Raw genomic sequence first — 19071 nt, 5'->3', positions numbered from 1 at the left:
TGTACTCACGTTGCAATTTTAAATCAGGAACAGAAGAAGAGGGAGAAGAGAAGGGGGAAGAGGAAGAAAAGAAGGAGAAGAGAAGGAGAAGAGAGGAGGAGGAGACGTGGGAAAGAAAATTGTTAATCTTTCATTAACCCTAATCAACATAAAAGTTCCCTATAAATAGGGCCCAATAAGAACAATTAAAATAAAACCCCTTACACAAAAATAATGCCCAATAAACCCACAAATAAGCCCTAAAATGCAAATAAGCCCAGAAATAAAATAAACCACAAATAAACCCTAAAATGCAAATAAATCCAGAAATAAAAATAAACAAATATGCAAATAAAATGGGGACCTAGCTGATGTCCCCATCAAGGAGTGAGGAGTGAGGAGTTCCATCCTACATCCTTATAAATCTTTTTAATTACAATAGTTCAAGGATATGAAAGAAACTACACCCAACCCAAACTGGACTCGATTCTTGGCCTATGCGTGACTAAATTGTTTTTTTTTTGGCATAACAGCAGCTCACCTATGTCGGGCATGGGAGCAGCCAGCTAAATTAGAAGAAAAAAGATAACCCAAAGCATGAGGCACCACTGCATGAACATCCCAGATGAAGCCTCCAGCGTGGTAGGCGGCTCCATACAGACCACACTCGGCTAAAAGCCTGCGAATATCGTGAAGCAGCGGTTTGAAGCCGGCATCACGACCCTGCCCCCAGATTCACTCAACTACCGTGGCTGAGTCATTCTCGAGAAGGATGTAGTCCGTTCTTAGAACCCGCCTCGCGTAGATGACTCCCTTTCATGCTACTTTGATCTCGGCCCTCCAGAACCGAGGTATCAAATATCGTCCAACCCCCAACCGCTCTCATCCTAGCCTCATGGTCTCTAATGATGAAGCTCATGCCACCAATGCTTCCATCCTTACCCATACTATCGTCGAAATTCATATGGAGAAAACGTGATAGCACGGGTTGGGAAATTTTCGCAACTTGCTTATCTCCAAATGAGATGGGCTGGCATTCACTAGCCAGGGTCCAGGTCTGGACCGACCCAAATCACGGCAAGCTTGAGCCGAGCCGAGCCGGCGCACGCACTCTCTGCTGGCCCCTCTCCCATGTGTCCAAAACAGCCAATGCGGCACGTTCGAGTCCGCGTATGAATAAAACGGCAGGCGCACGTGCGATCCTCTGGCACCAGTTTTTCGAGCGAGGAGAGGCGAGAAAGAGTACGCGATCTAGGATTTTTTTGGAGGTCGAATCCCAAATATCTCCGTCCCGGATCCGGGGGCTTCCGACCTCCCTCGGTTTCAGGTCAGAAAAGATACGGTCCGAATCCTCGTAGATTTGTTCTTTCTTAATTATTTATTCACTCAATTCTCTTCTACTCTATTTGCTCTGCGGCTCGGAACTAGGGATTGAGGTTCTGCGGTTTTTGAAGGACGAGATTTAGGTTGACAAATTGTTTATGGGCGTCGATCGGCGATATTGTTTGCGAATTGACTATAGATATCGGAGGTATACATAAATCTGATGTAGTTTGCGGTCCGCAGTAGCAAAAAGTTTGAAGTAGATTATAATTAAAGTCGCTCTTCATCTCTTAATAGAAGCATTGGTATCATGTTGAGGAACTTTTTTCATGTTTTGATCATTTTGAAGGCTGTTACCTATTCTTGTTATTTTCTTTGGGGAGTCAGCATGTATTGGAAGGGTCATTTCTGCTAGATTTTAGTACATAAATGAAAATTGCATTTTTCCTTTAAATTCTCATCACAAAGCGCTCCCTTGTATCCATGAACAAGAAGAGTTTTTTTCCCCCACCAAAAAAGGTTTAGATATTCATGTTTTACAGATATGTCCTTTTCTGTGCAAAGGATTCCTATGTGATATGTTTTCCTACGTGTTCTGAGACTTGTCTTCGTTCCACTTTTCTGTTCCCTCTGAATTATCTGAATATTGATATTTATTCTTTATGATCTGTTGGAAGTTTGTTTGGTTTATCCCTCTTCATATGATTGTTGATATTGTTATGCACTTTCGGCAGGTTTAAGCTGGTTGGGTTTATACGCGTGATCCATCTCTGGATTGTTGAAGGCAATTGAGAATTTTGTCTCTGTCTTCAAGTCCTTCATAGATATCCAATTTTGCTGTTACTTTATTGTGTTCTTGCAAATTTCTTCTGTTTCTATCTAGTCTGCTGATATGAAGACTCATGAACGTGCTGCAAATCTTGCTCTTCTAGGTGCGTTTTATTTGTATTATCTAAAAAGCTTTTAGCTTGCATATTAGAAGGGAATTGCTAAGCAAAGAATGTAAATATGTTGAAGAGCTGTTTCTTATAGTTGAAAATGAGAAAGCAGTCTAGCAGTATTGGTGTATGTCAAAAAATCAATCCTCCTTCCAAGAAATGAAAATTTCTTGCAGCTAATTACATGATTCTTGTATATAGTGATAAGTAAATTTTGTTGGTGAGAACTGATTTGTTACCTCAGCCAAGGACATGTATGGTTGTTTATTTGTAGCTTAGCTGGTCCTTTAATGTTTAAAAGCAAAAACACACATATTTTATAGCATATTTCTTTCATTTATATTTCGTGTATATATGCCTTAGGTTTGTCATTTGTTCTGCAGGTATTTTGTGATTTGTTTATTTACTTTTGCTTTAGAGAAAATTATGAAATCAATTCATGACATAGTTGGTCTTGTTTCCTTTTATGGATAGAGTTTATTGAGTGACAGTCTATCACTCAGGTTCACTTTTTTGTAGGTTTAACGTTTGCACCACTTGTCCTGAGGGTAAATCCCAACTGGAATGTAATTTTGACTGCATGCCTAACTGTTTATGTGGGCTGCTTTCGGTCAGTCAAACCAACACCACCATCAGTAAGTGCTCTTAATTTTGTGAATTGCAATATCTCTTTTTTCTTGGTAGACCAACACCACTATCATTTTCCTTTGTACTTCATGCAGGAAACAATGTCAAATGAACATGCCATGCGCTTTCCTCTTGTTGGGAGTGCAATGCTCTTATCATTGTTTTTGCTTTTCAAATTTGTCTCAAAAGATTTGGTGAATGCTGTTCTTACATGTTACTTCTTTGTCCTTGGGATCATCGCTCTTTCGTATGTACTATTCCCCATGTCTATTGAAATGAAGTTTGCTCTTTTATATAAATTATTATAACTAATGCTATAATCAGTTGCTGCAGCATCTAATATGTTGTCGCGTTGTATGTGCAGGGCAACATTGTTACCTTCGATAAAGCATTTTCTTCCAAAACATTGGAATGAAGACCTCATTGTTTGGCGTGCTCCGTATTTCCATTGTATACATGCTATTCTTTAATCTATTTTACATTTTTTTGCACAAAATATTAAATTTTTTTTGTTCTGAATGTCTCGCGTTTCCTCAATCCTTATTCAGGGTCTTCTCCATTATCTAGTCAATGTTCTGTCAGCATCTTATATCTTGTACGTTTACTTTATTAGTCCCACATCTCATTCTAACTCATACATGGCTTTTGTGTTTTTAAATCAATTTTATGAAAATTAACCAAAAATTAACCACATCTCAACATCTAATAAAACTCTCATTTACTTCGACTTTGGCATCAACCATTTTAGTAAATTAGTGAAATATATCAAATTCTGCAATCAAATCTGTTGGATTTACGTCTAAATCTTTGGCACAAAACTAAATTTTGCCACCTATGGTTCCAATTTGGACCCATTTGCACCCTTCTCATAAACTAACAAACAACACCCCTTAATCTCTCACCTGATAATTATCTGCATTTTGTTTTCATATTAGATCGTATAATGCACCTTTCAATTACTTTCTCTCTCTCTCTCTCTCTCTCTCTCTCTCTCTCTCACTCTCTCTCTCACTTTCTCTCTCGAGAGTGCTTGTGATCAGCTAAGCAATGTGAGATATTTTGGCTTAGACTGCTTGGATACTAGTATAGCCAATAACAAGTCTTGAATCCTCTCACATCCAAATAATAGGTTTCAGCAACACATCTGTGTATAGACAGATATATGTATATATATACTTATGTGTGTATTCATATTTTGTGTTATATTAAAGATCAAATAAAGTCACATATTTTGTCAAAAACTCGAGGCACCAATCTTTGGTATATGTTCTAGAAAGTATTTTCGTTAGTTATGCTAGAAGATAATATTTGTCACTGCAAAAGACAATCATGTCTTATAGAGAAATGGTCCATCAAAATGTGAAAGCAAGATGCCTCTTAGGATGGGAATTTTAGATATGCTGGTAGACTTCATTGTGGGAATTGGTTCTTAAGGTTGGCAAGAACGAGAAAATCATATTTTGAAGGAATATATGGCTTGATCTAAAACAGCATATGCCTCCTTGGTATAGTTCTTTCTCCATTCCTTTCTCCATTCCTCTATGAAAGATGCATTGATAATGCAGAATTTGGCACTCAGTCTTGAAAAAACATGTTTGTAGGTTGAGGTTTTCATGGAGCTGCTTTCTCGAGATTTTTTGGGGCTACAGCCTACTCTCAGGCATTGCTGACAAGATATTTTGGACTTGGGAAGCTGATAGGGTTCTTTGTCATGTGCTTTTAATGACTTTCTAGAAGGTGAATTATGCTTTGATGTTTATAAGTTGGTTTGCATTTTGGGTGTTCGATGGAAATTTAGGTATCCATATGGTATGTTTTCTTTGATGAACATAATAATAATTTATCATAACTTGGCAAAAATGAGGAAAATAGGTGGAGAAAACTTGTGACTCTATGGTAGGTGGTTGAGAACATGTCCACCTTCTATTTCTTGTGACTTGCCTTTGACCCATATTCTTTATTCACGTGCTATATCCCTTGCCAACCTTGAGGGTGGTGGGATTAGGTCATTTGTTAGCACCACTTACAAATATAGTTGCCACTTACATCCATGGCATATGCTGGGAGATCTGCAGGAAGCACAATAGAAGGATCTTCAAAACAAAAGTGAAGAGTCAAACAAAAGTGAAGAGTCAGAGAGATCTTGTAGACACCATTGTACTTTGAGTTTTTGACGTGGGGGTAGGCTTGTTGGTGTGGGCCCATCTATTTTCTTAAATATCTCTTTGGTTCCATATCATACTGCCTTGGGATGGGGAAGAAATATGGAGTTGCGCATAGTGATTGAATTGTAATCCATGGTTGATTTAAGTTATTAATGTTTGTTGCTTTACTAATTCTGTTTTAATAGTTAATTTGTGTACAAAAACGGGATGTATGCAGTCATACATATCAGGTCCTGAACTCTAATTCGGACTAGTTGAGAAGACTGCTCTCTGAATGTCCTCTTTAGAGAAAGGCTCTACCAACATATAAATATCAGCATTAGTGTTTGAATACAATCTATCCCTGTCGACACTTACCCTACATTCTTTACGAGGGAAATCATCCTTCTAAAGTGTTCTGAGAAAGCATTTGATTTTCTAAGGTATTATCCTACTAGTCCGATGACTAGGCTATTTTGTGAAAAACAGAGTATTTTTATCCCCTTCAGCAATCCATTTAACTTTTGATCCTATTCTCCAGTAAGTCTCCTCTTTGCTGTAAATCTCATCCAATAGCCTTTTCAATTTTCTCCTGTCATTTCTTTCCCCTTCTGTAAGATCTTATTTTTCCTTTTTAATGTATAACATTTCAATGCTCAAGAGTTCCATCTTTAAGGTTAGCTTCTCCTGCTTCATTTTCCTTCTCCAGATCTTAAGATTGTTGCAAATTGCTTTAATTTTCTCCACCTAATTTCTGGTCACATTATCATGACTCGGTACATTCTGCCAAGACTCCCGAATTAAATCCACACAACCTTCTTCTCAACTACCATTTCTCACAACGGAAAATATAATTCTTATTGTTGTTCATAGCAGGTGCTTACCTAACTGAGGCATGATCTCAGCATGGATAAGGCAGTGCTTCTTGAAGAGGTAGAGGAAAGCAGTTATCCATTCCAAAATAAGAATATATAAGGCGAGCTGTAGAAGGAATGTCCCTGTTGTTAGACCAAGTAAAGTCTTTTCTCTTCATTATGTCCAACAAATCCAAATTTCTGATAAAATTGAACAAATTTGCCCTTGGTGGATTATTCTTCTTTGACTTGAAATCCTGGTAAGGTCAAAATCCCCTCTAATAAGCTAGGGTCCAATGAAGCCAGACCTTACATCCTTAAGCTCCCTCTTGTCTTTTGCTGTGATCGTTTGGGCTGTAAACACATATAAACATCCAAACCACCTTGTGTTTTTTTAAATCTTCTATCTCTATCAAAATCAAAAACATTTTTGTAATGGATCTTTTCAATTTCAACCAGCTAGATTCCCAGTGAATTAAGATACCACCAGCAGAACCCCCCTTCCCTGCAAAAAAAAAAAAAAAAAAGCATCGATCCAGTCCAATTAGTCCAGTTTGTTTGCACCAATGAAATTTAATTGTATCCATGGTTTCTTGTATCTCTGCTTATACAGGTGGGTCTAACTGCATCCAGATTTCAACTCTCTTTTTTTAGTCTGTGCAGTCCATGGATCAGCTTTTTCTTTCAAGTTTCTGTGATATTTATTGTTTGCATGAGCTCTTTGGTATCTTTTTCTGTGTATGCTTGAATGTTTTTGTTGCACCAAGCTCAGGTAAAATGTGGTGAAGTTTAGGATGGATAAAAATTTTGAAGGATCTAATACTGATATTTGCCCCCTGTTTCTAATTGGCAGGTTGAGCTGTTATGTTTTTTCCTTCTCCGTGTCAGTTTGATTTGGAATGATGCTTATTTTGTAATATTCCTTTCATGCAGCTGCTTCAGTGGAGTTCACCAGGTCTCAGATTGTTGCCTCAATTCCAGGAACATTTTCTGTGTGTGGTATGCTTCACAAAAGCATTGGCTTGCTAACAATATTTTGGGGATTTCATTCTGCATTCAGGTTAGCCTTAGCTTTCCAAATAATTGCATTTTGATGGTTTTGATTTATTCTGCTATTTTTTTTAAAAATCTTTTGCATTATCTTATGGAACTGGAAGTTATTGTTTTGTATTGTTTCTTTCCCAATGTTTCCTTTGAAATTTATATAGAATTTATTTGCAAAGTATTAACCCTTAGCCTGTATTCTTCTTTGTTTTGTTTTTGGTGGACAATTTTTTTTATCTGTTCCTCTGCACTTTAAAGAAATGTTAAAAGATGTAGAATTCATTATCTTGTCTAGAGTAGAAAATTTATTGCTATGTTTTCTTCCATACTTTCTTTTGTACTTTTATATAGGGATAGGTTTTCGAATCATCAATATCACCTGTAAGTTGTAGTACTATACTATTTGTGTTGTATATTTATTTTCCCAGTTGATATCTTGAATGCTACTCGCTGACGTTGAACCTTTGGTTTTAACTAAAGCAAGGTTTAGCTTTTAATCAACTAGATGCATTCTTAGTTAAATGATTATAGGACCCTATACAAGGTCCGACCGAATCAACACAGATGGCCAGAAAATGCTTATAGATGAGTAGGATTAGTCTTTGCAAGAAAAAAGATGACTAAGATTTTGTGCTTTTGGTTTTGCCATATTTGTTTTTGGGCTTTTTTGTGTCATCACTTAAGGACCAGGTCTAAGGGACTTCTGATTCCTTTTCCTTTAATTTTCATGCCCATTATTGCTTGCAAATGGAACTTTTGCCATGGACACATTGAATTGCCTTTTTATCCAGTCCTTGCATCTTCAGTGTGATGTCAAGCTAATATTTATGTTCAGACTTCAGAAGGTATGTGATTCATCTGCTATAACTTTCTAAACAATGTAGTAGCCACAGATTTTGCAGTGTATAATGGCCATCTGGGTTGTTCCATACCTTCCATCATTGTTTTTCTTATCTACTACAAGATGTTGTGATTTTTTTGCATTTTATTTCAAACTTTATGGGATGTTTTTTTTTGAAGCATCTACAGGGGTTTGTATAATACATTTATTTTTAACTTGTTGCATCCATGGCATTCATTTAACAAACCATTTTATATTTTGTAGGGAATTGAAATGCTATCATTGGGTTCTTTTAAAACTGGTGCAATTCTCTTGGTAAGAGATAATGAAGCTTTATCTTTTGTTGAAGAATACATCTCTTTCTCCCTACTATGTACCTGAAAGGCTTATTGCCACCTTATCTTGTTGTCATTGCAGTTATCTTGTAATGCTTGTGCATTGATGTTCAGTTGCTTTCTCCTATGCCTACCTGTGCATAATCATTGTTTATGTTTGATCTAGAACATTTATTAAATCAGTTTTCAAGCATTACCTTCTACCTTTCAGGCTTAGATGTACATCTTGATTCCCAGGCATTCTTGGAATCTAATGGACATACCTTACAACTTATGCTTGGTATTTAATCACTAATATAAAGATATAAATATATATTTTTCTTTTTTGAATATAAATATATTTTTTTCCAAATCTATACTAATAAAATCTGGGTGCATCTTTATGAGGTTTAATTTATGAGTATCTAGCATATATGATTTCTAATGTAATCAAAGGTTTAGAGCCTGGAGGGCTGGGAGAGTTATTGGGAAAAGCCGCTTGGTTGGAACTGACTGTTGTTTTTTTATTTATAATCTAGAAATGGAATATCTGCAGTAGTGATAGAGCATATGGCAAGTGTTCAGGCATATCAGTTGTCTGGGTCAGTCCATGAGGCCTTCAAAGTTAGACTCTGCTCAACAGTTGTCTGGATATGACATTGGCATTAGCATATGTTTGTTTGTTGGAACATTACGGTTTGTGTAAATATTGGGTCATCCCTTGATCTAAGCTGATGGATTATAATCTATTTTGATCTTTTATAAATTAAAATATTGTGGGTGTCCAGAGTTTTCCTCATACTATCTGGATGACCCTAGTAGTTGATAACGGTATATTTGTTATGTTCAGGCATATTTCAACCCAAGTATTGCCTGGCAGACCTGGCTGCTATGATTAATGTTGTGTCAATCTTTCTTCTGCCATCTCATTTCTTTAGTATACATTTCAAGTATGATTAACTGGGTTAGATCATTTAATTCATGTTTACTGCAGAGGGATGATATTCTGCATCTCCCATATTTGTAATCTGTGGTGGTGGCCATCTTGATCATCATCAACATTTTGTTCCCCTTTTCAGAATATTTTCTGTTATCACAATTATCTTGCATGTACACAAACTTTAGGGGGTTATTTCTTTTCTAATTTGTAGTTTGTTAATGAGGCTGTTTGACTATATAAGAATAGATGGTGGAAAATTAACATTAATTTGACCTATGCAAGCATGGTAAGATTTGTTGGTTTTGGTTGATGGTCCTAGTTAGTCTCAATTATGTTACTCAGTATTTGTTGTAGTAGTGATTGGTTCGATAACTAATTAATTACAGTAAGGGACTGTTTGATTCCTTGCAACTAGAGATACATTGTAATATGAATTTCATGCAAGAGAAATTGCAGCATTTGTAGTTGATTTTTTTGTTTGGAAAGTTGCAACTAGGAATTGCTAGTATAGAAAACTCTACATGATTGGTCAACTAGAAGAGATATCTTCACCTTATGACTAGGACTGCAATGTTACCTGCTATCCCTATGCTTATTTCCAATTTAAGATATTATTAGTACAATGATAAATAAATATTAAAATGAAAAAAAAATACTGATAATATTTTATATACCTCTATCATGGATTGATATCGTAGGTGTCCTCCATGGCTACATGATGAACATGATCTCATCTGATCTGATGCCATTATAATTGACCATTCGATCAAAGAACTCTGTTGCTTTATCATTAACCCATTAATCATGGTCATCCAAAGGATGAGATTCCAAGTGGGTCAACCTATTCCTGGCATAACTAGCATCGGCGCAATCGACCCAACCCAAGTTGAGTTGCTAAAGGCTTGAGCTCGACTCGATTTAAAATACTTGAGCTCGAAACTCGACTCGAGATCAATCGAGCCTTAATATCCAAACTCGAACTTAACTCGATAAAAAAAAGCAACACTCGAGATCGACTCGACTCAAATATCAATCGCGCCATACTCAAGCTCGAGTTCGAGCTCGAATTTGAGCCTTTGTCATAATTAAAAAATATGATTAAAACAAAATATAACATAATATTATATTTTAAAATATTAGATTAATAATATATATTATAAATAAATATAAGATTATTAAAAATATATATGCTTGAGCAGCTTGGCTTATTGGCGCCTCTAGACATAACCGTTAATCATTATGGTTGAAGTTATCATATCCTAAGGCATTTTATCGAACATTTCCCACACGGACGTTGTGGATGAGAATTTCGGAGTTGAGGCTAGATTCGAAGGCATTTCCCTGGATTTGTCAGCCTTTTGTAGGTCTGGATGCTGTTCCGACCATCCATCTCGTGCTTCTCCATGGAGGCATAGCGCACGTCCCAAGCTTACCCATGTCGGTGCAAAGAGAGTGAATGTCACCATTGCTACCTTATAACATAGGAGCTAGCAAACTGGAGATTGTGGAATAGGTCCATGCTTCATGGGCTAAATTGTAGAGGTCGAAGTATCATATTTATCTCAGGCATTCTATTGAACATTTCATCATGGGCATTGCATTCAAGAATGTTAAAGACATAATCTTTTAGGGTCTGGGCATGAGTCTGCCGGTCTTTTTGGAGGATAAGGAGGGAGGCAGGCTTCAGGAGTGTGGGGAAAGTGTTGGTGGTTGGGGATGGCCATGGAGAGGCAGAGTAGAAGTGGATGGCATGCATGGGATGAATGATACTTGTGAGAGGAGGATTAGAGAAGAGTGTTGTCTGCTGAGGGAGGGGGTGGGTTGGTGGGGTAGACTGCACCCTAGAGGGGCGGGGGGTGGAGGGGTGGGGATGGCGTAGTGGGAACACGAGAAAGATGGGATGCATGTTTGGGAGAGGCAACAGGGTAGGGATTTGAATAGGCTGAGAATTCTTGGAACCGGGCAACCATCCCTAAGCTCGTGGGACTCGAGTTGAAGCATTTTTTCCTGCAACCAATTTGGGTGCGGTACTTCTTTCTGCATATCAGCCCATTTGTTATCTAGAGTTGCTGCATCCCAATAAGCTGCAGCAATCCAACAGTTTAAAATACTTTAAGTTGCTGCAATTGGACTTGAAGACAGCCCAGAAACAACAAAACAAACAGGCCCTAAGATTTTGTCTTAGTTTCTATTATGTTTGTGTTGATCAAAGTGTAGAGGATATCACTTTCTAGTTTATATTGATGAGGCATGTTCATTGATCTTTGGATACTCGGCATTCTCTTTGCTTCTATCAATTATTTTGGTCATTCATTTATGAACTGGACATAATTTTTTATGCGTTAATTTGATCGCTATTTAGGAGATGTTTGTTTAATTTATATTGTCTTGTATTCTCTCCAATTATAGGCTGGACTGTTTGTGTATGATATCTTCTGGGTGTTCTTTACTCCCGTGATGGTTAGTGTTGCTAAATCTTTTGATGCTCCCATAAAGGTTAGTTTTTCTACTTATTTGATTGAACTAGTGGAGTTATTTACTGCTGATATGCTTATGTGGTTGCTTTAATATGAAATTTCTGATTTTATTTCATTCAAAATCAGCTTCTATTCCCAACTTCTGATTCAGCACGGCCTTTTTCAATGCTTGGCCTTGGTGATATTGTGATTCCTGGTGAGAGGTTTTATTTCTAAGATAATAGTCTTTTTTTTGTTCCTTAATAATTTATTGTTATTATCTTACCAATAAGACATTGTCTTCTTGTTTCTCTGTTTTATATATTGATGCCATCCTTATTGGAGTTGTGCTGTCTAGGTGATCAGTTAGAGAATTTAGGTGAAGGAGGGGAAACGATTAATTTGGAATCCACTAGGAAGTGGAAACTTGGAGTGTCTCCATTAAAATAATTAATTGTATTATGGTCAGATTCTTTTATTGGTATTTTGTCTCTAACACATAGGTCAGGCTTGTTCAGCCCTAAGAAAAAAATTTATATGGATCAATGATTTTAATCATGATATTTCTACGCTTTCTAAAAGGAAAGCCACCTAACTCCATTTTAAAGTGGATAAGGTGAGTTCATTTTCAGTAGTATGTAAATTACTATAAGACAACAAGTCTTTGAAACTCTCCAGTTGTGAGTAGATAACAATACATGCAGGATCAACCTGATTTGTAAGTTGTGATAGCACCAGATAAGCTGACCATAGCCCAAATGTTACCTTGATTGGGCTTGTTTGATTGGTGAGATTTCCCTTCAACAATTTACATGTTAGACTGTTCTTGAGTAAGAGTGAGTGCATTTGGCATCAAAGATTGGAAAAAGTAAACAGTGGCTCTATTTTATTTAAAAGGTTTAGGAAAGAACATACCTAAACAGCCTGCATGGAAGGTGAGGAAGGGTTTGGAAAGACTTGCATCAATAATGCATTTTTCCATGATAATAATAATGCTATCAGGAAGTTTACCTTCTTTCTGGACAGCATGGAAAAATAGAAGAGTTAAAAAGCCAGCTAGTACTGGCAGTTAGTTGAAACCGTGGAGAGAAAGGAATGCCAGTTTTCTTGAGGAAATCTTCTGCTCATCAGTCCACATTGAAGACAACCCTGCACTTGTTTAAGGAGTGGTCTGTGTTGGATAGCAGCAAACCCAAGCTGAGTTGTCAAAGTGCCCGGAAACTGTTCAGGAGCCTTTGTAGTTGATTTTCCCCCACTGTTCTATTTCTTACTTTTCTCCTCCTTTCTTTTTCTTTTTCTCTTTCCCTACTTTGTATTTTAAAACCTTCTAATATAATGGTGGGATAGTTATCCCTCCTTACACCTCAAAAAAAGAAAAAGCAAAAGAAAAATAAAGATAAAGGAGCTTTCATATAGCAGATTCCAGAAGTTGTGGTGAGGCTTGTTGATTTTACCGTGCAGCGAGGCTCATTGATTTATAAAGCTAACTAATTCCTCAACTGCGTCATTCTTTTTCTGCACATATTCCTTGTACCACTTTGAATTGTGACCAACTTAAAATATGCCCTTCGCACCAATTCTGGTCCCAGCCTTCAGCCTCCAGTGTTTTATCTGATTAAGGCAAACTGGACTGTTACCACTCAAATATATACATGGTTATCAAGGAATTTATTTCAGTTGAGCCCTTTCCTTTTGGAACATGTTCTCATAATGTATTAAGCTTTATTGTACTTATATATATATAAAACAACCACCTTTATTCCATCAACTGGTGGCGTTATATTGATACTACTACAATTTTTCGTACTTAGGGCAAGTCTTTCTAAAAAAGTTCTTCCAGTTCATTTCTCAGAAATTTCATCAAATATTTGGTCTCCCTTTGTCTTGGTTACATTATGATGCATCTCCAGAGCGGTATGAAACTCTCAAATATGAGTGGAGATGTTGCATATTAGGATATATAAAATGAAGAAATTTATACTTCATTGTTGCTTTTAACAACTATAAGGAATTAGGTAGTACCGAAACGCTCTCATTCTTCTTTTTTGGAGTGGATGAGAGTGTGACTATTGTAAGCTTGATTTACTGTCAATTTTCCTACTTTCTGTGTCAACCAGCTAACCATGGGCTTGAACCAAAAAACCATTAAAAGTTATTCGTGTTTAATTTTTAATTGCTCTGATCGTTTTAGCAAATGGATTAGAGAGTGGCTAACTATTTTTTTTCTAAATGTCATCTCTCATCTTAAGCTGAAAATTATGCCTTTTTCTTCTTCAGGGATTTTTGTAGCATTGGCATTGCGCTTTGACGTATCAAGAGGAGAACAAAAGCGCTATTTTAATAGTGCATTTTTTGGATACACCCTTGGTTTGGTCGTTACTATTGTTGTAATGAATTGGTTTCAAGCTGCACAGGTGAATTTATCATATCATCTTTCTCAATATCTCTTTCTATGCCTGTTTGTATTATTTTTTGTATTTTTGGGCTCAATATTCAACATTTGCTGTACCTTGTGGGCTCCATCACTTGCAGCCTGCTCTTCTTTATATAGTACCTGGTGTTATTGGATCTATGGCTGTTCACTGCCTGTGGAATGGAGAAGTAAAACCGGTTTGTTCTTTATCTTGTTTCTCTTAAATCAATCTCTCTCTCTCTCTCTCTCTCTCTCTCTCTCTCTCTCTCTCTCTCTCTCTCTGTGATTCACTTTACTGACTAACTAAAACTTTTTAACTCCTTTGAGTAGCAAATGGTATAGGGACTTAATTTTTGGAATGGTGAGACTGAATATGCCTGCCAGAAATGGAGTGTAGGCTCTGTCATATTAGCTTGTAGATTTGCTTAAATTTGTTTCTCTGACTAAAGATCTTTGTACTTAAATAGAAAAGAGATGTTGTTAATAGTTGATTTGCTTTTAAGTGGGTCTATTTATGCACTCAATCTTTTGAAGGTGTATAAATGAACATAGTAGTTTAATATGTTCATTGATTGGGGGACTACCATCTATCTCGATTTCTGTTTCTCAGTTTCGTCAATCCAGCAAGCTGAAAGCTGCAACTATGCCTTTTATCCTATGATTCATCTTACGTAAGTTCTATGCATGTACCACCAGATGACTGGAGTGGTGGTTATAGGTTACATGGATCACTTTTTCTTTCCCTCCTATGTTGCATCACTTACTGGAGTTAGAATTTTCACTATGACGAGATGAATTGCTCGGTTGTCTTATGCACAAGGTACCTGAATCAAAACCGATTAAAGGGATGTGATATGAAAATAATTGAACACCATTGTCCAAAATAAAATCATCTGACTTTTTGTCACTTTTGTGGACTCATATCTCATTTCTTTTTTCTTGGACATTTGTGTTCCATTTGTACTATCACTTATAACGTCTGCTGTGCCGATACCGGGCTCCGTACCGGTTGTCCGGCGGCATGGGTTGGTACGGCCCCATGCCGTGCCGTGCCGGCCTAGTACTGACGCAATAGAGGTGGGGGAGAGGGAGAATGAAAGAGAGGAAAAGAGAGAGTAGGGGAGGGAGGGAGAGGAAGGAAGAGAGAGGTCGGCCGAGGCTGGCCGGCGGAAGCCGGGGTCCCGCTGGGGAGCCTCCGTGCGGAGGGACGGTTCCTAGTTATATAACTTTTTGGTTTTTAATTGGTATATGGTCTCTGTCTTGTAAATCATGTGGTGAGAAGTTGTGACCTTTGTTATATTACTATAATTGAACCATCGAGGAGTGTATGTATGCTCATATGCTATTCATTTCTTTATAGGGCTACCTTCAATCTTGTCGTAATCTTTTGCAAATTGGTTCTTTTAAATTTTGTTCAGTTAACTCTAGGTATGACCATAATGAATCGGTGATGGGTCTTCCATGTCCACATTTTTAGGAAAAACTGACCCTTCCCTTTCTAAAACAGAGATGTGAGTACCTTTTCTAGCTAAAGCTTATGTAGATTTTCAGATTTAATTATACGTGGCTATACCATCACAATTGGCTCTCTATAACTTTATCCTTAATTAGAGTTACACCTATAGCTTCTGAAACATACCCGCGCCCCACTATGTTGTTCTTAACCTTATCACCTTCTCATCTTAATATTCTCATTTTTGTTACATCCAATTCATGTTCTTGGATCCTATTGTGACCTATACTGATAAAGAAAAAAAAATTCAGTTTGCCTTAGCGCATATCTTAGTTGAGTATTTGTTCTGAAATCATGGGAAACTCTGTACAGAATAGAAATGCTTGTAATCATGAATAACGAAAGCAAAAGGTACAAGTTAACTATTATGTCGTGATAGGAAATCCTAGGTACTTTGTGAGAAAAAGGGAAGGAGAATGTCAGAAATAGACTTGTATAGCATCTTTATCACTGAAGAGAAACAGACTTCCCAATTTGTTATTTCACTGCCTGCCATCTGTTGGGACTTTAGCAGGTCATCTAATGAAATATTTTTTGAACATCTTTGTAAATGAGTTGATCTCAAGTTTTTTGTATTTCTACAGCTGCTGGAGTATGATGAATCAAAGCCAGCGACGGTCAGCAGTTCTTCATCACAAGATGGAGATGCTAAACTCAACAAGAAAGTGGAGTAGCGGCTAATGCAGTGGACTGCAGAACTTTTCTGATATACGACTTGCCATTGCTAACTCTTTGGAACTATGGCTGGAAGAATAGCTCCCCATAGCTTTTGGAATCACAATGTTTTTGTACAATACAGAAATTTTATAGCTTAGAAACTTGGTGCCTCATTTTAGATGTTTATGTTTATCTTTTCCTTTGTCTTTGGATGATGTTTTCTTCCAGGTCTCTTTCTACATTCATTTTCCATTTTATATCCTGGAAAGCATGAGTTCTCACCTTGGCCCGTCAAGCTATCAGAGCTGGTGGGGAGGCTGTTCAGTGCCCACCAAGCGACTTGATTATTTGGTTCTGGGACGTTTGTTAACAGACCAAAACGGGCATAGGGCCACAACAATTTCAGGTTAGACCATTCTTGCTAGTTTAGAGCACAGTTGTGATACTTTATTGAAAAAGGTGATTTAACTAAGATCAGTGTTAAACTGAATTCATGTCTCGGTGAAAGCAGTAAGCGTGCAGCATGAGCTATGAAGAGCTTTTATTTGTTTGGACATTTTCGTTTGCCTGATCAGCTTTGCCAGTTTGATTGAGTCTTGCACTTTAGGCATAGCAATGCTTAACCTGCTTAACTAGTTTTTCTTGATTCAACCTATTGTAGGTTGGCTTGGATTATTTGCTTAATAAAATGGTCGGGTGCAAGTTTGGATTTTAATTCATTCAGTAAACAGCTGTGGTTCAGGTTGAAAGATTTTCCGTTCGTCTTGTATCTGATCTGACCTGGTTGTCATCTCTACTTCTGGTGGCGTATTTGAGTTTTTATGACTTGATGACAACCAACCATGTACTACGGTCCAAGGTTACGTTTCTGAGTAATAAAATTTGGGGAGACAACATCAATCATTAGGATATCCTGAGGACCATTGACTATGAGTATGCTTCATTCGATGAGGAGCCTGAAAGATTGAAGGCCATAATCATAAACTTGATTGAATTCGAGCACCAGATATGACTTCCATCCCACAAAGCTTTGAGAACCAGAGGCAGGATCATGATAATTCTGCCTATTGTTGATTTAAGGGAACTTTGGATTAGGCGACGTAGGATGTTGCTAGTAACCTCTCAAGAGGAATTAATGATGTTTGATTTCTTAGGATTTTGAGGTCTAGTCCATCTAGAGGTATCGTGCTGCAATTATTATCTTCATGTGACTTGGTTTTCCAATGGAAAATCTCTCCATTTTACTTCCACTTTCACTTCAAACTTCCAACTCACATCTTACTTTCTGTGTAAATCACGCGCCATACTGCCATCTCTCTCTTATTACATCTATCAAAGTTAGCTTTGCAGATGATTTTGTACTCTAATCCAATAAAAATGCTTCAGTTTGCCAAGTATGTACTCAAAGTTAGCAACGTCCTCAAAAAAACTGTTGACCGCAGCCTTCTTAGGAACCGTGGGAAGCAAAGTTGAAATCTTTTGTTCAATTGCGATTGAACTGAAAACTAGCTTTCATTTCTAGTTTTTGCCCCCTTAGAATCTATTTGGGTATTCCCGCAGGAGTATTTTATAAGAATTGGGAAGAGGTGAAAGATCGGCAACTAAGAGGAAAGAAGATACCAAAAATTATAGGAAGAAAAGAAAAAAAAAACTGATGGAGATCATATTCTTCCTCCCATAGAATTTGAGATGGAAAGTGCTGCTGCTAATAGCCATGCCCAAATATAGTGCCCAATCCATCTAACAATAGAAAATCTAGTGCAATCTTGCTGGATTACCCAAATAGGCTGTTATTAAAAAAGTTAGTATCGATACGTATTAGTAAGATGGAGCATACATACAACTAGAAGCCTATAGATTCACAGATCAATTACAATTAGTTGTTGTTTCTCAAAGTACTATGAGCATGTAACTCTGTTAGCATGTGCGCAACTTTCTTACCCCTCCATTTTTTTTGGTGAAAAATAGGAGGGGAGGGGGAGGGGCAGAACCCCACCCGTATAGCAGCCCCCATAGGGCCTCCCTTCCACCAAAGAATGTTCGATGCAGGTCGCGCATGCCCTCCTTAACCTATGGAAAACCTCACTGGGCCATCCACGTGTGAGTACGTCACCCCAGCGCCACCTCAATACTGATAGAAGGAAAGCATATCCATACAGAGCCATCCGGGTGTGGGGCATGCGGTCTTCTGATTTAATCGACGCCCACGCGTTTCAAACCTGGACAACTTGGGTGGAGTCCAAGCCCCCTTACCACCAGGCTACCACTTGGTGGCTACCTCTCCCTTTTCACTATCTTAGTCTACCCATCTGTCTGTGGATGGTAAGCACTGCTAAATGAAAGAATCATTCTCAACTTGGGGTTATTGTCTAAGGCATGAAATCGAAAGTCCATATAGCCATACCACCTCTTGAAAGAACAGTCCTGCAATAAAAGATGCATCTAGTGTCTTCCTACATGTAATGAACTAGACCATCTTAGAAAAATGATTCACCACCACCAAGACCGAATCAAAGCCACGTTTAGTCGTTGAGAGCTCCAATTCAAAGTCCATGCTGACGTGGTCTATGGTGCATTTGGCATTAGCAATGGTATGCATACTCCTGCATTCATTGCTATCCGTTTAGATACCCGATATGGATGGCATCGCCCGATATATCTCTCTACATCCCTCCTTAGCTTAGCTAATAATATTGCATGGACATAAGCTGAATATACCTTGTCATGACCAAAGGCAGCCTCTCCATGCAGCTCTTGTAGGATTTTAGGTGAGTCTCTTTCAAGAAGAAGCCATTTTGTAATTGAAAGTCATCATGTTGTTGAGTTTGCACCTCATTAAAAATACTAGCAAAGTATGGATCAGTAGCCAACGTATCTCTAAAAAAATCAAAACCTATTGTAGTAGCATGCATGGTGGTAAGCAAACAAGTATGATAGTTTAAAGCATCAGCTACCGAAGCAAGAATACAAACCTTTGCGGATAACTTGACCACTTAGAATGATGTGAAATGTGCTTATACATGCTATA

At 37.6% G+C, this 19071-nt stretch overlaps 1 pseudogene; it reads left to right on the top strand.

Moving 5' to 3' along the window:
• The first annotated feature begins 1179 nt into the window (after window positions 1–1179).
• On the top strand, window positions 1180–16214 carry LOC120113232 (annotated as a pseudogene).
• Window positions 16215–19071: the final 2857 nt, after the last annotated feature.

The sequence above is a fragment of the Phoenix dactylifera genome, chromosome 15, assembly GCF_009389715.1.
Source record: "Phoenix dactylifera cultivar Barhee BC4 chromosome 15, palm_55x_up_171113_PBpolish2nd_filt_p, whole genome shotgun sequence".
Classification (NCBI taxonomy): Eukaryota; Viridiplantae; Streptophyta; class Magnoliopsida; order Arecales; family Arecaceae; genus Phoenix; species Phoenix dactylifera.
The sequence above is the reverse complement of the archived record's forward strand: the minus strand, read 5'-3'. Positions and strand labels throughout refer to the sequence as shown.